Raw genomic sequence first — 20506 nt, forward strand, 5'->3', positions numbered from 1 at the left:
GCCAGATTACAAACCCCGGGCCCACAATTCCTAGTATTTCTGACTTTCCCCACTGACTGCAATGTAGTACACGCATTCTGTGTATAATAACGCAGATACCTTTGGTCAGAGAATTCTCTGTCTTTTTTCTATCTCTTGTCAATGCAATGCCTGTGTGTAGCTGTTTCAGCTGGTGGGTGTCTAGGCAATAGGGACTTTGTCCTTGTGTCAAATATTATTGCCTGCCGAAATTCCCTATGTCTGTCCATCCCTTGTTGTGTGGGTGTGCCTACCCCCCTCCCTGCCGTCTCCATGCCCAGGCTACCATCTGGCTTTGATCATTCCCCCCTCCTCACTGGCGACGAGGCTCTCTTCTGTGGTTTCGGATGTAGAAAATGTTCCAGGAAGTGGCTTCTCTCTTTGGATTTATTCAGGCAGCCCAATCGGAAATTGTTACAAAGGCAAAGGGTGCTGACTGTGGCCTGTTTGGCGCTACCCTCTGCTGGGCTCTTGATGGCTTATGGCCTGGGCTGCTGGTCTTCCCCATCCCCACGCGCCCAGGGATTGTGGCTCTGGAAAAAGTTTTTCCCCTGGCGTCAGTATGAAGGAAGAGAGGACTGAATGGGGAGAAGAAAGAAGGGGGAAACAGACTAGCTTCACACTCGGACTGAGCGCAGCCTGGGCAGGGAGCCCAACTCTACTTCTTTGTGGGGCGGGTAAAGCAGTCCAGAAAAGCCCGTCAGCTTCCTTGCAGCTTTGGCATCTTATCTTCCATTGAAACTCAGTTTGTTTTACCGCTGGCTGTGAGATGTCTGTGGGTGTTTGAGGTGGGTGGATAAAGATTCTGGAAAATGCCTCTTCTTCTAAAGGAGACAGTGGAGAAACAATGATGACAGTACAAATTTCAAAGTAATTTCTAATAACCAGTGACCAATATGGGCTGAAGCCTACTCCTCATGTGAGCTTGAGATGGCTGAAAACATTTTTAAAAAAAAGATGGCTGAGCTTACAAAGGAGCACTAAATGTCTATAGAGATTCTCAGTCATTCCGGTCACGGATGCAAAGCAAAGGTGCTTTTTCAAGAGCCAGCTGGACTTTCTGGTTTTTCTTTGAAGGTGTTTTGCTTCTCATCCAAGAAGCTTCCTCAGTTCAGATGAGAAGTGACACGTCTTCAAAGAAAACCCAAAAGTCCACTTGCCTCTTGAAAAAGCACCTTTGGGACAAAGGGACATTAAAAAGGGACATTAAATCTCCCTGGATATATTGCAGTTGAATCCAAGGCTCACTCCGGTCAGCAAGTAAAGTTGTGCACAGGGGATGCAAAGACTTCGGCCCATAACCAATTAAATTGGTTTGTTCATCCAGAACTACTGCAAAAATGAATTAACCGTATAAATGAACTAATCTTGTATAAACAATAAAAGCATATTCTGTTAGTGAAGCAACTCTTTTTAGCATCTTGCACAAGTTTTACGTGGCTGCTCACCCTGTTTCTCGAAATGTGCTTGTAGAATGGGTAAGTAAGGAGTACCAAAGGAATGATTTGGAGGGAAAGCGGGATGTGTTAAATATGTATATACGTTATGTACGTGAGTGGAGTCGGATGTCAGTCTGATGTCAGACTCCACTCATTGGTCCAGCCACTGGCGGGAGAAATAAAGCGACGTCAGTGGCTGAAGTGTTGGATAGTGCCGGCTATAAAAGCTGGCGTCTGTTGCAGCTCGCTGCTTTTTCTTCCGGATCTGAAATAAATGGTTTTCCTGCATTCTTCTGTCCTGCCTCTCAATTCAACGTGCCCATTTTACAGGATGGAATGGAATCTGGTAATAGATATGTTTGTGATGCCTTCAACGTATAAATGCCAATTTGTATGAGTCCAGAATGGACTCTTGGAGCAATTCCAAGTTAAGTGTTGGTGGGTATGCTTTAGCAGTCACTTTGAGAGGGTTTCAATGGGCAGGAACATCTTTACCTCCCAGTTTTCCTGGTGCAAGAAGTACCATAGTCTGCGCTCCTTCTTTCCTGGTTCACACTCATTGAAAGCTTCATGAAATGAGAGGGGTCCTTGGTGCTCTCTGAGCTGGCTTGTTTTCTTGCAGATGTTCCATTACCCTCACGAGGTAACATCATCAATGCTGATATTACCTAGTTAGGGTAACCCGGTATAATGAAACATCTGCAAGAAAAAAAAGCAAGCTCAGAGGGCAGCAAGGACCCCTCTCATTTTGACCCTGAGCTACACATATTCTCCTATATTGGTTTGATGAAATGTGGGCTCAAGGAGGAAAATGCTAGTTTAACATGAATAAGGGCAACTGAAAGCTATCTCAACCATTGGCTGGAGGCAAGGTTATAGCAAGGTCATAGGACCATTCAGGAAAAAAAATGACATTGGAGCACATCTGTATCATGGTTATGCATGCACAAATGGAGTGTGATGATAGTTAATCAGTATGTATGTATATGCAGTATATCAGTATGGTATATATGAATACCATAAAGCAATCATGTTTATCCTCCAGGTGGCAGCAAAGGCTTATTCTTCTACCAGTCTGTTTTCAACTCCTGTTCATAGTCTGTAGCGCATAAAGGAGCTAAACTGGGTTAGACTGGTAACTTACAGCATCTTTTAACATGGTTGAATGATCATTGTGGCAAAGCCAGAGCAACCAGGTCAAGCAAGTGATGGCTCAGTAATGCTAAGATACGGTATAAAACACTAATAGGGACACGCCACATATCTGATAAGTTTGGACACCCACAAATCTGGAAGATACTAAGTGGATGAAAGTGTATATGGACAAGGAAAGAAAAGGCTGCTATTATTTCTACCTTTCTTTTTTTTTACAACTTTAATCCTTACAATACAAAGAAATCTTTATAGTGTTTAGGAGGTGGGAGGGAGGGACCTTTTTTTAGTTAGTTCAATGTTATTTCCATTTTGTTACACCTTTGTCTAAAATTAAATACACTCAGAACCAAAGCTGTGAGAATTGAACACAGTTCAATTAAAAGTCCTAAATCCTCAAATTTTCATTAACCAGTTTCATGTCAGGTTTTAAAATTTAATGCTAATGTGTAAATTTAAATATTTGTGGTTGCATTTTTATTTATTTGGTTTTTTTACTGGAAACCTCTTTAAAAAGTTAGAGATGAAAGATATTTTTTTTTCATTTCTTTTTCACCTCTTTTTCCTCCTCTCCTTCAGCTACATTTCTGCTGCTTGGCCTAATGTTTCCTCTTGATGTCTGCCAGAAATATTCAATGGAACATAGGACATTATTCCCTGTTTCTGGCAATGGAAATTTCCCATTTGGTATCCATTCACTATATTCACCTGTTCGACCATGATCCATATTCTAAGCTTTCTAGTGCTTCCAAGGTGTTTCGAACTAAAGGACCCATAAGTGATACCCATAGCCAATTATAAAGTACCAATTTATCAAAGGTAAACTGGTAAAGCTGTTTCTTGACATGCTCTTTAATTTCCCAGGATGCTTACTACCAATACTTTAGGTTAGTTGCTTTCCCAAAAGACCACTAGCCACCATGTTTTTACTTCATATGAATGGCTATCCAGAGACATTCTCTGAAATAAATTGGAAGCTAGAAGCTGTTGTTTTATTTGGCAACCTTTCCGCTGTCTACATTTTTTTTTCTTTCATGAAAAGACTTGGTGGGCTTTCTGCTGCACCTGATCTGATTTTATTTTTTTATTTTTATATCAAATGGGGTGGAGAAACCAGCAGAGAGCAAGAAAGGTGTTCACTGGCAGACAGCTGCCCATGGGCAATGTGCTGCCAGGCCCTTGAATAATCTACAAGTCGTCCCCAACTTACGACCATAATTTCTGTTGTTAAGTGAGATATTTGTGAGTTTTGCTCCATTTTATGACCATTCTTGCTGCAGTAATTAAGTGAATCATTGCAGTTGATAAGTTAAAAACCTGGTTGTTAAGCGAATGTGGCTTCCCCATTGACTCTGCTTCTCAAAAGGTTGCAAATGGTGATCCCATGACCTTGGGAACACAGCAATGGTCATAAGTATGAACCAGTTGCCAAGCATCTGAATTTTGATCACATGATCATGGGGATGCCACAAAGGTTGTAACTGTGAAAAATTGTCAGAAGTCACTTTTTTCACTGCTGTTTTAACTTTGAACGGTCATTAAATGAACAGTTGTAAGTCGAGGAGAACCTGTACTTGAAATTCAGAGACAGAAATCCAGCTATAGGGCAGCTCTTTTGGAAGCCTGAACAGTATTTCTGAGTTATCTAAAAAGCCTAATCCAACTAGAACTAAAACATCGCCAGCACTGTCTCTGGGTTTCTTTCATTCAGGAAGTAACACATTAATTTACCTTAGGGATGTTATTATAGTTCTTGCTTCATTCTATAATGACCTAGTTCTAAAAATCACAACCTCCAGAAGTTCTTGAATCTCACCACTAAGTGTCACTGGATCCTCAGAAATGTTGGGAAAACAAATTCTTTTCATTGGACTCTATTAAAAATTGTGCTATTGTTTCCTCTGTCCAGCACAGATTTTCGCAATTGTTTGAATGCACATCAGGTATTATTTATTGCTATCAAAACAAGAAACAATCACAGATTGGATTTATGCTTGATCACCAATTTAACATTTACTAATCTGAAGACAAATATCTGTATCTCAAACAAGACCCATAACAAAACACTCCGAAAAATCTGGAAGCTGCACACTTATCTGTCTCTAGAGTACTCATTATGGTAGTCCTGAGTTTAGGGATTTTGTTGACAGAACATTACATTTTATTTTCCTTATGTTTGATTTTCTCTCCATATTTGTCCAAAATAATAAAGACTTTTATTGGACTTGCTTCTACTGGAAGCTTTCCACAGAGAATGAATTTTTAAATGACTGTGGTTTAAGATTCATCATCTCCTATGGTAACTGGTGATAGTTTATGGAAATCTTTTATTTCTTAACAAATAATTTTATATATCTCATCGTTTGAAGAACATTTTTGAAAACATAAAACGGTATTAAACGCACCCTCCTCCTCATTTTTAAACTTTCTACTGCATTGTGACTTCTTTTCATAAATCTCAATGCTTCCACAAAATTATGCGTCATTTCTTGCCACAGAGATTTTTTTTAATTGTAAAATCCTCAACTTGGTACAGATGATAAAATATGCATCCAAAAGCTTAAAGCATCATGCATAATGGATTTTGGCCTCTTTTGACTTCTCACAAGACTATTAGATGGATATGACTCATAAGTCTATTAGATGGATGTGACTGGGAGGATGTTACTTAGAACTAAACAAAGTTTTAAATCTAGATGTCCCAGTATGAATTTTTATTATTGTCTGTTATATATGTTGTCTCAAAGAGACTGTATGATATAAAGCCATCATAGTGAGATTACCAGATGCTATGGACAAACATGACCATCTAAATTTCCCAGAGGCAGATATTTGAGCTACGAAGATTTTGATTGGAACTCAGCAGGATTCTCTTTATAACTGTATCACAGCAAACAAATATGTTTGCGTATTCTTAAGGATTTATCAGTGCCATGTCTTTGCATAACTGTACCCCCAAGTGATGCCCTATTTTCTCATGAGACACGCAACATTGTAGTTGATATGCTGATTTTTTTTTTATAGCTTCCTTGTTACTCTTTTGAGCATTATCCACATTCCAAAGGAGAGAAGCCCCTTCTTGCTCTTCATTTGCTTCCTGTCAATAAACTGTCAAGGAAGTTGTAACACCAGTTCCTTTGGTCATTTCAAATGTTACACAATAAATTTAACAACACTCTCTCATAAGGGAGCCAGTGACGGACCTGAATGGCTAGTACAGACTTCTGCTCTGAACTGGATTTTGAGACTATAAGGGATTTTTTTTAAAAATAAGCACCGGCCTAGGTTCCTGCTGAGACATCCCTGAATTCACCAATTGCAAACTGGCTTCTATTTCAGCGCTGACATATGGTTGCAACCATACTCCAGCCACTCCTCCTTTGAGGAGGAGTGGCTGGAGTCTCAAGAAGGCACTTTTGGAAGTATTCCTTTGTGACTCACCTATACTGAGGGAGATGGTTCAAGAGATATTGAATAGCTCTGGAAATCAAGTAGCACCTATTCAGAATAACAGAGGGGGGTGGATTCTGTTAGGTTTGAAGTGAAGCAAAACAACCTAACCTTTATTCTGAGACAGTGGTAATACAAACTGTCAAACCATATGACCCCACACTGTTAAGCAGTTTTAAGTCCTGTGGATTTCAATTATAGGTTTGAGCATATTGCTATACTTGCTGAACTAAGTAGGGATAAATCTACAGAATGCAGTGCTTACTTTGATTTGGCTTAGTTGGGGAAAAGATCATTTGGCATTTTAGATAGTCAGATAGTCTTGACATACTGAGAAAATGCTAGAAGACTGGAGAGAAGCTAGTGTTTTCATTTTAAAAAACCTCTTAGTTGAACTTCAATGCCTGAGAAAATCCTAGAAAAGACGATCAAAGAGTAAGTTTCCTGCAAGCAGGAAAAAAGATGATTGCTAAAAACAAACATGGATTTATTAAAGCAGGTCAAGCCAGATTAGTTTTTAATGTTTTTTTTTTAAATAAAGTGACTAGATTAGCCCAAGAGAATGCTGTAGTATACTGTGTTTAGATTTCAGAAAACATTTGATAAAGCTAATTACAAGCTTCTTGATAAAATGAGGCAATGGGGATGGATGGACCTGCTACAGATGGATTTGCGTCTGGTTGAGCAATCTACAGAAGGATGTGTGAGGTGGATCAAGGCGCCGTGGTAGATTGCAGATCAGACATGAGCCAGTAGGGTCCTGCAGCTACCAAAAAAAGAGCTAATAGAATCAACAGAGATATAGTGAGATCAAAGGAAGGGATAGTCGTATTTCTTGATGCATTGGTCAGATTGCAGCTAGAATATTCTATCTGGTCACCATAATGCAGGAGAAATGTTAAAAGACCTGAGGAAGTACAGAGAAGGTCAATGAAGATGGGGAAATACTTGGACGCTACTTCTTATGACAAACAAGCCCTTCCGTAGAAGAACTATATATTGCATGGGTCAGATGGAGAGCTGAAAAGATATTAACTGTAGACCCCTCACATCCTGGACATAAACTGTTTTAACTTATTCCCTTGGGATGGCACAATAGGGCATTGCATGCCAAGACAACTAGACAGAGGGACTATTTTTTTCCCTCATGCCATCACTCTGCTGAACATCTCATTCTTGCAGTTGTGTCTAATTTCTATGTATATTAAGCCACATAGTGTGACTGCACTATTATTATTTATCCTTTTTATTATCTTCTTTATTTCTCCCTTTTATTGCTATTATTATTCTCTTTGTTGCTTGCATGTACATTGAGTGCTTCTATACTAGAAAGAAATTCCTTGTGTCTCTAATCACACTTGGCCAAATAAAGTATTCAAATTCAATTCAATTCCAAGAACTACCGTATTTTTCAGCCTATAAGTCGCTCCAGACCATAAGACGCACATTAGCTTTAGAGGAGGAAATCAAGAAAAAAAGAAAATCTGCCTCTGGCTCCCAGCATCCATCTGGTATTCATCTGGCTAGCGTCCTTGCAGCAAACAGCCTGGTCAGCTTCAGCACATCATTGCAGCCCCAACACATGATTCACAGGGCTCCGCTCCATTGCGCCTGTTCGATTGCGGGAAAGGGGACTCGAGACCAGGGTGACTTTCAGCTCTTTATTTCATGTATAGATCCGTACAAGATCTTGGAGCCGCGACAGCCCTTCATATAGGGATTGCTCGAGGCTCGCCAGCCAATGACAGCTCTTTGAATCTCTCGCGATCGGCCCGGCCAATCGCGGTTGATTCATAGCGAGCCAATCACGGTAGTTCAGTTACCCAATCATCTTACAGTATGTGTGGACCAATCAGATAAGCGTATTTGGAGTATGCTAATATAGAACACCGCCCACCACTGGTCAGCTGAGCACATCAGTTGGATCCCAGCCTCCTGTAGCCTGGCTGATCAGAGGGCTGGCCAACCAGAAATGCCGTCATTGTTGCCTCCTCTGTGTCTGTTGCGTCTGCTGGAAGCCTTTGCTGTTGAGCAGCTGATTGCTGGTTGGATCGGCCTCCCAGAATACTGCCAATCAGCTGTTCTAGGTGGCAGGGATCTCCGCAGCCTATCGCCGCCATTGCCGCTGATTGCCACGGTCACCTATTGCTGCTGCTGCCTGTAAAAGGCTGTACAGCACTGTGAGACAGTATATAAGACTAAAGTGCTACTGCTACTGCTTATATGATAAAGCAGCAGCTGGCTGAGGAGAAAGGGTGATAATTGGGACATGAACTGTTACAATACTGCCCTATCACAGGCTTGCATCACCTAACTCTTACTCCTAGAAAAGCACTGCCAGAAAATGATCACAACCGGAGTCTCCTTGTGTGCAAAATTTGCCCTGTCCTGGTGATCCCAGATCCATAAATCTCATACTGGCCATCTAGCAGAAATGAAGGATTCCAAAGGAGTTGGGCTTGTGTACCCTTTGCTGTCCCTAGAACGTCTTACCCCTCTATTAAGAAGAAAAAAATTGGCTTATTTCCCACTGGTATGAACATTGGAGCAGAGTGTCCTTCTTTTTCTGAATCCCAGGAGCATCAATAAGTTGAAAAGAGTTCTAGAGATGAACTATTTCAGGCCTGCCTGTCTTATCAGGTAATAGGAGTTCAGAGACAATAAATGCAGTGGTTGAAATGTTGGACTATTTTTTTCAGTGCTGTTGTAACTTTGGACGGTCATTAAATGAACTGTTGTAAGTTGAGGGCTACCTGTATTCTGAATTCAGTGTTGATTTTACATTGACCCATGTTTCAACAGTCATTCTTACGCTTTCTATTTTGCAGCCTGGAAAATGCTTTGGGTATCCAATGAATGTTTTGCCAGTAGTAGTGTTGGCACTGCAGAGTACAGAACCTGTACCCACACCCAGCACCTGTTTGAGAATTGGCAGTCAGAAAATTCCATAGGTGCTGATGCATTTCCTGGGCCTTACTTTGTAGAAGTATTTATTCGCCCAAAAATCATATAGTGCAAAAAAACACAAAAAGCAAGTTGTTGTTTTTTTTATTTTTTTTTAAAAACACCAAATTGTAGAAGAAAGTATAAATATGCACATAAGCAATAAAACAGCTTAGGCTTGTTCTAATGGGTTCTGATGCAATACAATGAGGACAGAAAGCTTGCAATTCTAGTGATTTCAGAGTGCTGGTTTGACAGCAAGAGGTCCTTGTGTTCCACTTTCTATTAGATACAGGAGGAGTTCTAAAGTCAGTGACTGAAATCTTGTAGAAGAGGCAATATAGAAATACATAGACTGGAGCCTCGGTTTCTTAAATTTCTCATAATATATTCACTCTGAAATGGGACTGAAGGTTGTACATTCCCTCTAGAGGATAGACCACTGAAGTGAGCTTGAGAGAAAGCTCTGCAAAGGCTTAAGTATGTACGTTAAGTACATATAGCTACTTTGATGGAGTGAACTCTTCTCTATTATTCTCCAACTCTTAAGTATCTAAGATTCATAACCTATCTAGAGACATTTCTAGTGTCAGTTTCGGTCGCGTCAATAATCAGTACTAGCAAAAATTGGATTGAAAAAGCCCTGGTAAATATACTTCTAGATCTAGATCTTCCAGGCTGACCTGAAATTATCAAAGGGAATCACAGCAGTTAAGAATTCCTAGCTAACTTTAGTTTCAGCCAATAACCGAGTCCACAAACACTATCTTTTACACCATGCAGGTAAGTTTGAGGCACAGTGAAGGATAGGATAGTTTCCCTTAAATGTAAGGTGAAAACTTGAAAATCATATAGCATATGAGAAATTATGTTTAATTTAAATGTCTTCATGGTTTCTGCTGTATAACACCTTCCTCATAAACAGAAGAAACTCAGTACAGTCCATACATTTCTGCCCTTTCAGGAGTTCATCTAATTTCTTCATAATCTGGAAAAATGGTCCATCTGTCCAAGAAATTTAAAAATCCTGATTTATTATATTAGGTATTCAGGTGTAAGTTAGTAAAGTTTATGGTACCAGACTTTCTTCAAAAAAAGTCATAATCTTGATTTTGGAGTAGCTGATGTCAGTGGCAATATGTTACTAAAGCTCAACAATTTCTCTAGAGTTCAGTCAGTATAGTACACTGGATAGTCATGCCACCAGCATACAGACCATAGTTATTATTTAGGCTGGATAATCTTAAAAAGACTATAGATGAGTTGTCTACTTGTCTTCAAAGCCTATCTTTAGGTATAGAGTCAAACTCTAATTAAAAAGAAAAAAGAAAAGTAATATATTATAATGACAATGCTTCTTCCAGGAGAGAAAAGGTATTTTTGTAATCACAGTTACCTCAACTGAGGGCACAGCCTTGCCATTCCTTCTAATTCAGATAATTCCCATCTGCTCCAAACCTAACCAGAATTTGAATTTGCAATGCATCAATGGTCTGATTCAAAAAATTCTTACTAGCAGTTCTGTGGGCGTGGCTTGCTGGGTGTGGAAGGTGAAGAATACTGTAAAATCTCCATCCCCAACCCACTCCTGGGGGAAGGTTACTGCAAAATTCCCATTCCCTTTCTACTCCTGGGGAAGGTTACTGTAAAACCCATTCCCTCCCCACCCCACTAACCTGCTTTCCAGCTCTGTTCTCCTGTGCAGGGCAACAAAAGAAGACCCAGCCAATCAGCTGGGATTCAGGAGGCAGAGAATAGATGGGGGCAGGGCCAGTCAGAGGTGGTATTTGCCGGTTCTCCAAACTACTCAAAATTTCCACTACCGGTTCTCCAGAACTGGTCAGAACCTGCTGAATACCACCTCTGTAATGCATCCTAGAAGGCTCTCCTAATATAATTGATGTTAATACAGATATCTGCTTCCTATATTCGGCTTTATTTGGGTTCTACAATTTTTCATTTGCCCAAAACTTTGCCACTGCAACAGAAAGAAGACATGACCTCCTTGTTGGAACAAACCCTGTCTACCAGAACAGAAGGAAGCCATTGTCAACTCATAAAACATTCCTATGCCTGTTTTAATAGTTGCCATAGGGAAGGGGCAGGGGTGGGATTCAACCGGCGTTACTACCGCTTCGGTAATTATGTTTTGCCTGCTTTTCCCCTGCTTTTCAACCTCAGCTGTGCCGCACAAAGCAGCAGAGGTTGAAAAAGCAGGAAATAAAGGACAGGTAAGAGCCCAGGTGGGCAGGTGGGCCAAACAGCAGCAGACACAGAACCAGTTCTGTGTCTGCTGCTCTTCAGAGCTACTGGCTCTATAGAACCGGGCAGAACCAGTAGCATCCCACCTCTGGGAAGAGGGGGGAGGAAAGATATCTGGAAGAATAGTTGAAAGCGAAAGTACATTCCAATCCTTATCTTTAAAAGATTGTAACTAAAATACCAGAGTTTTTCCTGCAATCTATTTAATTGGACAATGTGAATGATGACACTCAGCCTGTGAATGTGCTCAATTGGAGAATCTGGTTTATGAGACCCCCAGGAGGGAGGGGAGAAACAGGGTCATAGGTGACTGTAAATTACGTATGCCAGAGTTGGCTTCATACAGGGCAGTACCAGTATGTCTCCTCTAATGAATCCTTTGATATTTTGCTCGAGAATCATGATTTAATTAGAGTGATTGCTGGAATCCTGACAGCCATGATCTGGTGTAAGTAAACCACCAAACACCAACACCGCCAATCGATTATCTCAATTTGCAGAACTGAAGCTCTATCTAGTCATAGTTTTGGTGAAGAGTATTGCTGAACCAACATACTGCTCTTATTTTAATAAGGTAGACCTTCGGGCCACTTGGATCTATCAACATCATGTTTATTGCTGTCCCCTTTACAAAGAAGCTTTCGTGCCTAGGTCGGACATCTTTGCATTCCCTTGAAAAACCAAAATAGCCATAGAACGGACAATTTGTAGCCTCACACAACCCACCTTGCTGGGTTCACCCAGAACATTTGGCTAAAGTATTGTTGTCTAGTTTGTGGCTCCGCATGAATCCAGCCAGTGTGATCTCAGTCAGTGGTTATTTGTTCACACTTGGGCAACTGGATTAATTGAACAAATCACGAATAAGGGTACTATGAACCACCATCTGATCTTTGCTCATGTTCCTGCACCTAAATGGCACCAAAACATCTCATCTCATCTCAAGTAGTGAGCTCTGTTTTAGAGGACTCCTTTGGATGAAGTTTGGCTATTGTATTTGCTTGCTTCTTATAAATGCAGTAAGAGTCTATGGTGGCTAAAGATTAAACAGAGCTGAAACTTCCTCAGTCATACATAGGAGCAAAAGAAGAGATAGGTTAGGCTGTAGGTCACCAAGCATGTCAACGTCAGAGATGAGTCTTTTGTATTCCCACTGACAAACTACTTAACATTGGTATTGTTGCTCTTGAATATAAATAATTTCAGGGTTGGTAAACCTAATTTGTTTCAAGGTGTGTCTGAACATTTAAACGATGTTTCATGGCTACGCCCTCAATTAGAGGAATCTGCTTTTTTTAGGTGAAAAAGGAGGCCACACAGAACAAATTGATCTTAGTTGTGGCTGCTCTAGCAAGTTTTGTCTATTGTACAGAAAATTAGAATTTAAAAGAAAGACAGTTGGCTTCATCCATTAATGCCATAATGTGGTTATGGTTTACTGTTAGCCTAAGAGATTTTGGCTGGAAGGGCTACTGTCATCTGGATTTTTGAAACTCAGATCTGGTAGTCTTACCGGTATTTAATAATTGAACCTATCTATTGCGATATTAGTTCATTGATTACTATGCAATTTGAACTGGGTCTTACAGTTAAAACAAGATGTGTTTTACTGCAGTAGCAAATGTTTTTCTAGAAGACCACATTAAGTTAAGCCTCTGAAGACTGCAGAGAGTATAATCTTAATGTAATAGTATTGACACAGGGCTGAAATTGTTGATTTGATTTTTAAGGGGTTTTTTGGGGGGGTGTAAAAGGGGAAGAGATCAAACGGAACCCAGTTAAGTGCCAAGTTCTGTTTTGTGAATGGCCATTAATAAAATAAATAATAACTGTTGGTGATCATTTGCCTCACTTTTAACATTTTCACCCTAAAACCTCTATGCTTTAAAATGCCTTTACCCCTCTTTGAAAGCAAGTAAGATAGATTTCATAATTAAAGAAAACAATTATTTTACAAGAACTACGAGATAGAGGTTAGCCCTTGATCTGTTTCACTTTATATCACCACCATTATTTCATTACTATGCTATGAATATGAGATTGAACAGAGCTGGGAAGGAAGAAAATGCAGTCAGCATAAGAGGAGACAAGAAAGCTGACAAGGCTGGTTTATAGTTCTGGCTAGAGATCAAAGAGGGAGAATCATTCCCTTCTCCCTTCAGTCCCTCCCTCTGTCCTCACTGGTATCCAGCAAGATCCTCATTGGAATTACCTGCTGCCTGGAATCAGGAATTCTCCAGTGGTTCTGCTGGCATCTTGCCTTGGGCAGGTATTTGCAGAATCAAGTCTGCAGGACCACCAAGTTCTAAAGGCTACAAACAACAATTAATATTTTGGAGAGGAGGTGGATTTGGAATGGAAAGCCTACCATCTAGAGGTTTCATAGAATGGAAGAGTTAAAGCTTTTACTGGAAAGCAGTAAAAATGAAGGATGGGGGGAGGGAGGGAGGGAGAGTGTGGGAGAGAGTGAGGGAGAGAGAGGGACTATATTAATAAGTAAATTTTCACCCCATTTGTCTTTTTTTTTTAAATAAAAGATTTTTAAAGGACAAACCATTATTTCCCACTCAGAAAATCTCTGGTGTCTGGACAACATTGAGAAGAAATGTTTGTACACTGATACTGTGGGCTAAAACTATTTTCACCATAATAGAATTCAATATAGCTTGTCCTCCACAGAAAATATAATGCAGGAAAATTGCAATAAACAACATGGCCTTCATAAAACAAGTCTGCAAAATGACTGCAATAAAGGCATTGCCCAAGAACTATGTATTGGCAATGGTGCTCTGATTAGTGAAAAAGAGTCTGCAGAGAGGCGAAGAAAGCAAATGCAGAGTGATTACTACGCTAAAAAGAGATTCACAGTCAGCCAGATCCCAGAATGTTGGACAAGTACCATCCCTGCAGGATACTTTGGTTAATAATTGCCTCTTTGTCTCCTGCCCTTTGCCCAGTCTCAGAGATCAAAAATAGATCTGTATTTTCTGGCTGTTCTTCAGCAATAGTTAGTGCCCAACTAATCTTAGGAAAGTTTAGGATTTCTGTAAACTTTTCCTTGGGGTGATATTATTTATTATTTGTCAGAGGGAAATAAGAAACAGCCACTCTTCTGCTTTTCTCATGGTACAGAAGTACTATAATATGCCATTGTATACTACCAAGGAAAATCTACTTCCCTCCTGATTTTTTGAATTACAAAACCCCTGATCATAAGACACTTTGTTTGGGGCATGTGGGGGTTGATGTTGAAACCATCTTGAGGATGGTTAGGGTTAGGCAACCATCTTGAAGAGACCATATTCCCTACCACTGACTGAGTCTCCTATTCTTTAATATCATATATATATATATATATATATATATATATATATATTTATATTTCTGATTTTTTCTCTGAGTGGTATTTATATGTAGATCTTTGGTTGTTGGTTTTCTCCGCGTAAGATTTGAAGTATCTAGGCACGTTTGATGAAGTCTCATTCATCATCTTCAGGCTTCTGTCTCCAGCTCTGTGCTTCTCAGAGTAATGGAGATTGCAATCTCCATTACTCTGAGAAGCACAGAGCTGAGACAGAAGCCTGAAGATGATGAATGAGACTTCATCAAACGTTGCCTAGATACTCAAATCTTACGCGGGAGAAACCCAACAACCAAAGATCTCATGTATATATATATATATATATATATATATATATATATATATATATATATATATATATATATATATATATATATACACACACATACACACACACACACACACACACACACACATATATATATATATATATATATATATATACACACACATACACACATACACACATACATACACATACACACACACACCTTACAAAGCACTTCTACAGGGCTCGACCAATGAATCTTGAGTGAGGAATATACTGTGATTTATACATTTTGTTGTCACGCTGTGGCAACTCAGTCACTTGACCTTACAGCACAGGCGTGCAACCCTTTTGTGTTTAACCCTTTATAATAACTGGTGAGTCAAACCACCAGGAGGTTTTTGATTAGTTGACATCAGAGGCTGTGTTGGCTAGATCAAAGAGCTCAGATCAGGCTGAAAGGTTAGCTTTCTGGGTGCCTCTGCAACCATAAAACTAGTACCCAACAAAGGGAAGGAGCATGTAGAAGTTGGGAGGCGGCTTGCCTACCAACATTCAAGCAGGAAGCCCAGACAATCATTTGAACCAACTTTGATGCAATAAACTCTGCACATATGGTATCTGTCGGTCTGGTATCTTAATTCTAGCAGGTAGTGTGTGATAGTTACAATAGTTGATTTAGTTTAGAATGCTATATACGTATGTGGTAGGTGCCTTCTTTCTTTTTCTCTCTTTTCCAATAAACTTTTTTTAATCAAGAGATTTTGCTATATGGGTTTTACATGTAGAGAATATTTTATTTTTACATATGGAGAATATTTTATTTTTCCTTAAAATATTCTCCACATGTAAAACTGTATGTTGCACAGTGGCCCTTTGTGCTACAGGATTCCCACAAGGTTTATTTTTTGAATTAAACTAAATTCAATGTGGTTTCTTTCCTAATCTTTCTAAAACTGGGCTGGAAGGAGAATCTGGAATGGATGGACTAAAAGTCCACCAGCTGGATAAAGTAGTTGGGATCAGAAAATTCAGTCTCATTGCTTGACCTCTATCTTACAGCAATGCTTTGTTTAAATTTTTACTGGGGAATCCTTGAAACAAGAGTTGCATTAGTACTACTGGCGATTTAAATTATCCTTCTTCTCTCAGCCCGTAAACCTTTATTGCATCTCCCTAAGATCCTATGATCCCATCTTTAAAACTCAAAAGAAGACACTGAATATAGCTATACAATTTTGTTCTAAATTGTAGACAAATTTAGCCACCTATTAAGGTCAACTCCCACTTGGCAAACAAAAGCTAAAAATTCTCTCTGTGACGCTTGGCTTCCATTGTAAGGTATGTCATTTAAGCAACCAGGATCAGGAAGAAGAATGTCAGCAGCTAGAGAGATTGATAGTTAGATTTTGCAATAATGACGCAACTACGAACATGCCTTATCATGTGGGTGGCAGAACAGAAGCAACAGTTGTAGACTTTAACATGGAAACAGACTTCTCTGTCTCCCAGCTTCCCCATTCTTTTCCTTTCCAAGAGGGACAAACCCTGAACTGCAGCAAATGAGGAAAATTCATCCCACACCTGGTCACTCTGTGCAAGGATAAGGTAAAACTTTTCTGCATCCGTTCTTTTCTTGCAAACTCCCTTCCTGCTACCGATTAATAAGACAGCACAGTTCATGCATAACCACAATTTAGCAAGGTTCCTGTGCCTTGAAGATGCACAGATATCTGGCTTCGATCAGGTGTTCCAGTTTAAACCAGAACAAAGCTGCCAACCCAAAAATTCCAATATCAGACCTCAAGTATAGTAAGGATGGGGGAGTTCTCTCTCCTCATACCACCTTCCTATTAGCAGCTTAACTCAGGCAGCAAGTTTCAGGTCAGCATCCCATTTGAGCTAGAGTGGGAAAGAAACACAAGGAATTGTGTTGACATTTAACACAAACAATACATCCTTGTTTGGACATGTCTGGCTTGAAAGGTTGTCCTAAGGAATATTTGAGTCCCAACATCACCCTTTCTATACATTTTATACTTACTAATTATTGCATTTACATTTTACCTTTCCTCTTCAAGGCTTAAGGTAGCATATGGAATATCCCTGCCTTCCATGACAAACCCATGAAGTAGGCTGTCAGCTGTGAGAGAATGACCAATCCAAAGTCAAAACTCTGTAGTAGAAAGGATGTGGAGAAAGGATGAGCTAGCAAGGTTGGGGACAAGCATATGGCACCCAGATATGCCATTTTGAAAATACCCACCAAGTGAAACCAACCAGCTGGCAAGGAAAATGGACTGCCTGCAGTCTCTTATAACAAAAGAATGAGAGAAATAAATTCAGGATTTAAATTTTATGGAACTCATTTAGAGAACCAAACTCTTACATTCCTGAAGGAACATATTCCTAGAGCGGCCTTTCTCAGTGAGCAAGGCCTCTGCTGATTCAAAGCTCATACTATCATTTCCTTAACTGTACATTCTGGTAAGTTTGTTTATACATCAGGCCTTTATAATGTTACATTTGTTTCATCTCCAGACCTTACCTGAGGAAACTTGAAGTTGTCTTCAGCTGTCCAGTTTTAATTTTTCCTTTTCTCCCAGCACAACTTTTGCCATCTATGCAACTCAGCAGATTTCACTGACCATGTGGCTAGTGACACAATCAGGGAACTGCCTGATTCTTCTGGTCACTTTAGGCTGAGGACCCCTCATCTCTGGCTGCTGGGCATTTCCCTCCATGGCCATTTTGACTGGGCTGGAAAAAGAAAGGAGACATCAAACTTCAATGGAGGCATCTGCCCATGTAATGGCTAACTTACTGTAGCTTTTCAAAGATCTGCCAGAATTGCTGTTTCCTTTGAGAGACTCATTATATTGATTGCTTCCATGTACGGCCTTCCTGGGTACCTGTTGTAGACTCAGCCTGAAGAAGGAGCATAACATGGGGAAGGCATGTGTGATGACCCGTAGTCTCTCAAAATAACCCAATACATATATTAAAGTCCGGTAAAGCCTTCAACTTAACTTCACTGTTTTATTAGGCACAGTTTGAAGTCACAAAAGTAAATAATGAGGCAAACAGAAAACCAAAACAAACTGCATTGATGAGAGTTCCGAAGCAAGCCAAAGATAACTAATCATAAACTCCAGGAAAATAACCGAGAAAAGTCCATGGGAAGAACGCCAGCAAAGATAAACCTCATTCAAGGTGAACACTAAATTGACTCCTGCAAATTCTAACTGCGCAGTTGCAAACTTATATACATAACTCCTAGCTGCAAGCCACGAGAAGGATCATGGTAATCTCCTCTTGAGTAGACCTCGCTTTTCCCTGATTCTCTCCTCCCTGCATGACCTAGGATGGATAGGGGATGGGCTTGGATCCTCCTCTGATTGCTCAGCCGGCCTCTGCCCTTCCCCAGCCTCCACACTCCCACTCCCTATTGACTGTTCCTCCTCTTCCTCAGAGTCAGTCTCCACCAGGGGCATGACAGAGTGTTTATTGTATGAAATGGGTGCTTGCTTTACAACAAACAGGGACCCCAGTAATGGGAAAGCAAATGTTTTATAGAAATTGAGAGCTACAAGACAGGATATCCCAGGGATCTAATTTGCTGGCCAATTTACTGAAGCTAGGCTGATCCTTCTTCCTATACATGGGGATACTTCTATTATTAGACAAACTGGGCTTTTCAAGAGGGCAGCAGTGCTGAGGAAATTCATTGTTAAAGATGATGAGACTTTGAGGTCATCAGGCTGATTGCTGATTGCGAATACCTGGGGTTTCTTTAGGTTGCAATTCCATTATAAGGGCTTTCCTTGGGCCATGCTGTGAGCTGGGGAGGTGGCCTTTATTCTTTGGTTTAGATGGAGTTGCAGGGGGATAGAAAGGATCAATTTGGATCTGATAGGATTAGGCAAAATTATGAACTGAGTTTGGCCCTGGTCGTTTTTAAAAGGAGGGAATCAAATACTTTTTGGATACAGGTTTAGTACCTGCCTATCCCACTTAAGGAGACTGATGGGTAACACTTTGTGAGAGTGGAAACAAAATCAGACGAATTCATGAGTTATATTCCATAACTTGCTCTGTATTAAAATGGTAAGCACAGCACATCTTGGAAGCCTTTCCCTTTCTCTAATGCAAGGAAAGGCCCTCTGCTTATGTGCAAAGACCAGGACCAGAAATACAGGTAGACCTTGACTTACTGTCACAATTGGGACCAGAATTTCTATTGCTAAGCAGGGCGGTTGTTAACTCTTATCCAATTTTATGACCTTTTTTGCAATGGTTCATAAGCAAATCTTGTACCCCACTGACTTTGCAGAGCAGAGGCTGACTGGAAAGTGCACAAACGATCATCATAAATACCGCCATAAATACCTGCCAGTTGACAAGTACCCACACTTTGATCACATAAACTTGGGGTTGCTGCAATAGTCATAAGTACAAGGACCAGTTATAAGTTGCTTTTTTTTCAGTGGTGTTGTAACTTTAAAAGTTCACTAAATGAATGGTTGTAAATCAAGGACTACTTGTAAGGTTCTTGTCGCTTCACCTCCAGCAGATACCCATGTGTGTGAGTATTATTTTGCAGTAATATCATGCTGGTTTTTATGCTTTTATGATGAATAGCTTGGAGTCACTTTCTGAATCCAGGGGTATATCAACGAACAGATAAATGAATAAATAAAGAATATAAATATAGGATAAATATTCAGACTCGTGCCAACTTAAAATAAAGGCATGGCACTCTTTGTGTTCACCACAGCCATTGAGACGATTGACATTACTTGACAACATTTGAGTATTAGAGAAAGTACCTTCCATCTTTGGAAGCCATTGGCTGAATTTCTGCAATATCCTTGTCACTTTTTTCCAATTTTATGCGGCAATATAGGAAATGCCATTTAGATTTTTATTCTCTCCTGCAGGAAGAGCTCTGCTCAAGATGCTAAAATGGCTTGGTAATATTTGATAGGTTACTGCAGGATATTCTCTTTAAAGCTTATTCCTCTTCCTGTAGCTGGAAATGAATAGAAAAAGGTGATCTCATGGACAATATATTGCCAATAACCCCTCTCACCCAAGAATTAAAATTCACAATCCACTGGCTTGTCTAGTAATATGTCCAAAATTGAGCCTAATCCTTAAGAATTGATTACAACTTAAGCCCCAACTTTCATTAAGCCTTCGAATAATATTTGGTAGGCATAGAAGGCCACAGCTTAACAACTTCTCTAATTTCAGACTGTTGATTTGGTAGCCCTAGCACCAATGAACAAACACAGGCCTGTGCCTATGGGAGGAATCCAGCTTTGGTTGCCAAGCGTATTCTACCCTGGCATTCTGCTTCTGATGGCGTGCTGTCCACACCCTTTTCTTGTGCTTGAAAAGGTAATATTATCAAACAGCTGCTTGAAATATCTTCTTAGGCCACCCAGGAGCTGCTAAGCTACATCTGCAAGTCTCACAGGACAAGTTGGAGCAGTTCACGCTAAGAAAAGCCACACCTCTGTGGGCACTCCACAGGCAGCGCTCAACCCAGTTCTTCCCTCGTCACTCCCAAAGAGGCCTCCTCCCTCTCCAACCTGCGTCAAAAGGAAG

The 20506-nt window shown here is 40.2% G+C and overlaps 1 protein-coding gene across 5 annotated transcripts in view; it reads right to left on the bottom strand.

The window, feature by feature from the left end:
* Nucleotides 1-17943, bottom strand: part of SP7 (Sp7 transcription factor) — a 111750-nt gene extending 93807 nt beyond the window's left edge. For 2 of the 5 annotated variants that reach the window (XM_087925333.1, XM_087925331.1), the window contains exons 1-2: nt 17806-17910; nt 17442-17653 (exon numbers count right to left, since the gene is read on the bottom strand). The gene's annotated coding sequence lies outside the window, so the exon portion shown is untranslated. Of the gene's footprint in view, nt 1-17441 lie in introns of all 5 variants that reach the window. The other 3 variants (XM_087925330.1, XM_087925329.1, XM_087925332.1) reach the window with 3 other exon arrangements.
* Between the last annotated feature and the right edge of the window lie 2563 nt (nt 17944-20506).

The sequence above is a fragment of the Pseudonaja textilis genome, chromosome 2 (genome assembly GCF_049901715.1).
Source record: "Pseudonaja textilis isolate UNSWEBS1 chromosome 2, rPseTex1.2, whole genome shotgun sequence".
Classification (NCBI taxonomy): Eukaryota; Metazoa; Chordata; class Lepidosauria; order Squamata; family Elapidae; genus Pseudonaja; species Pseudonaja textilis.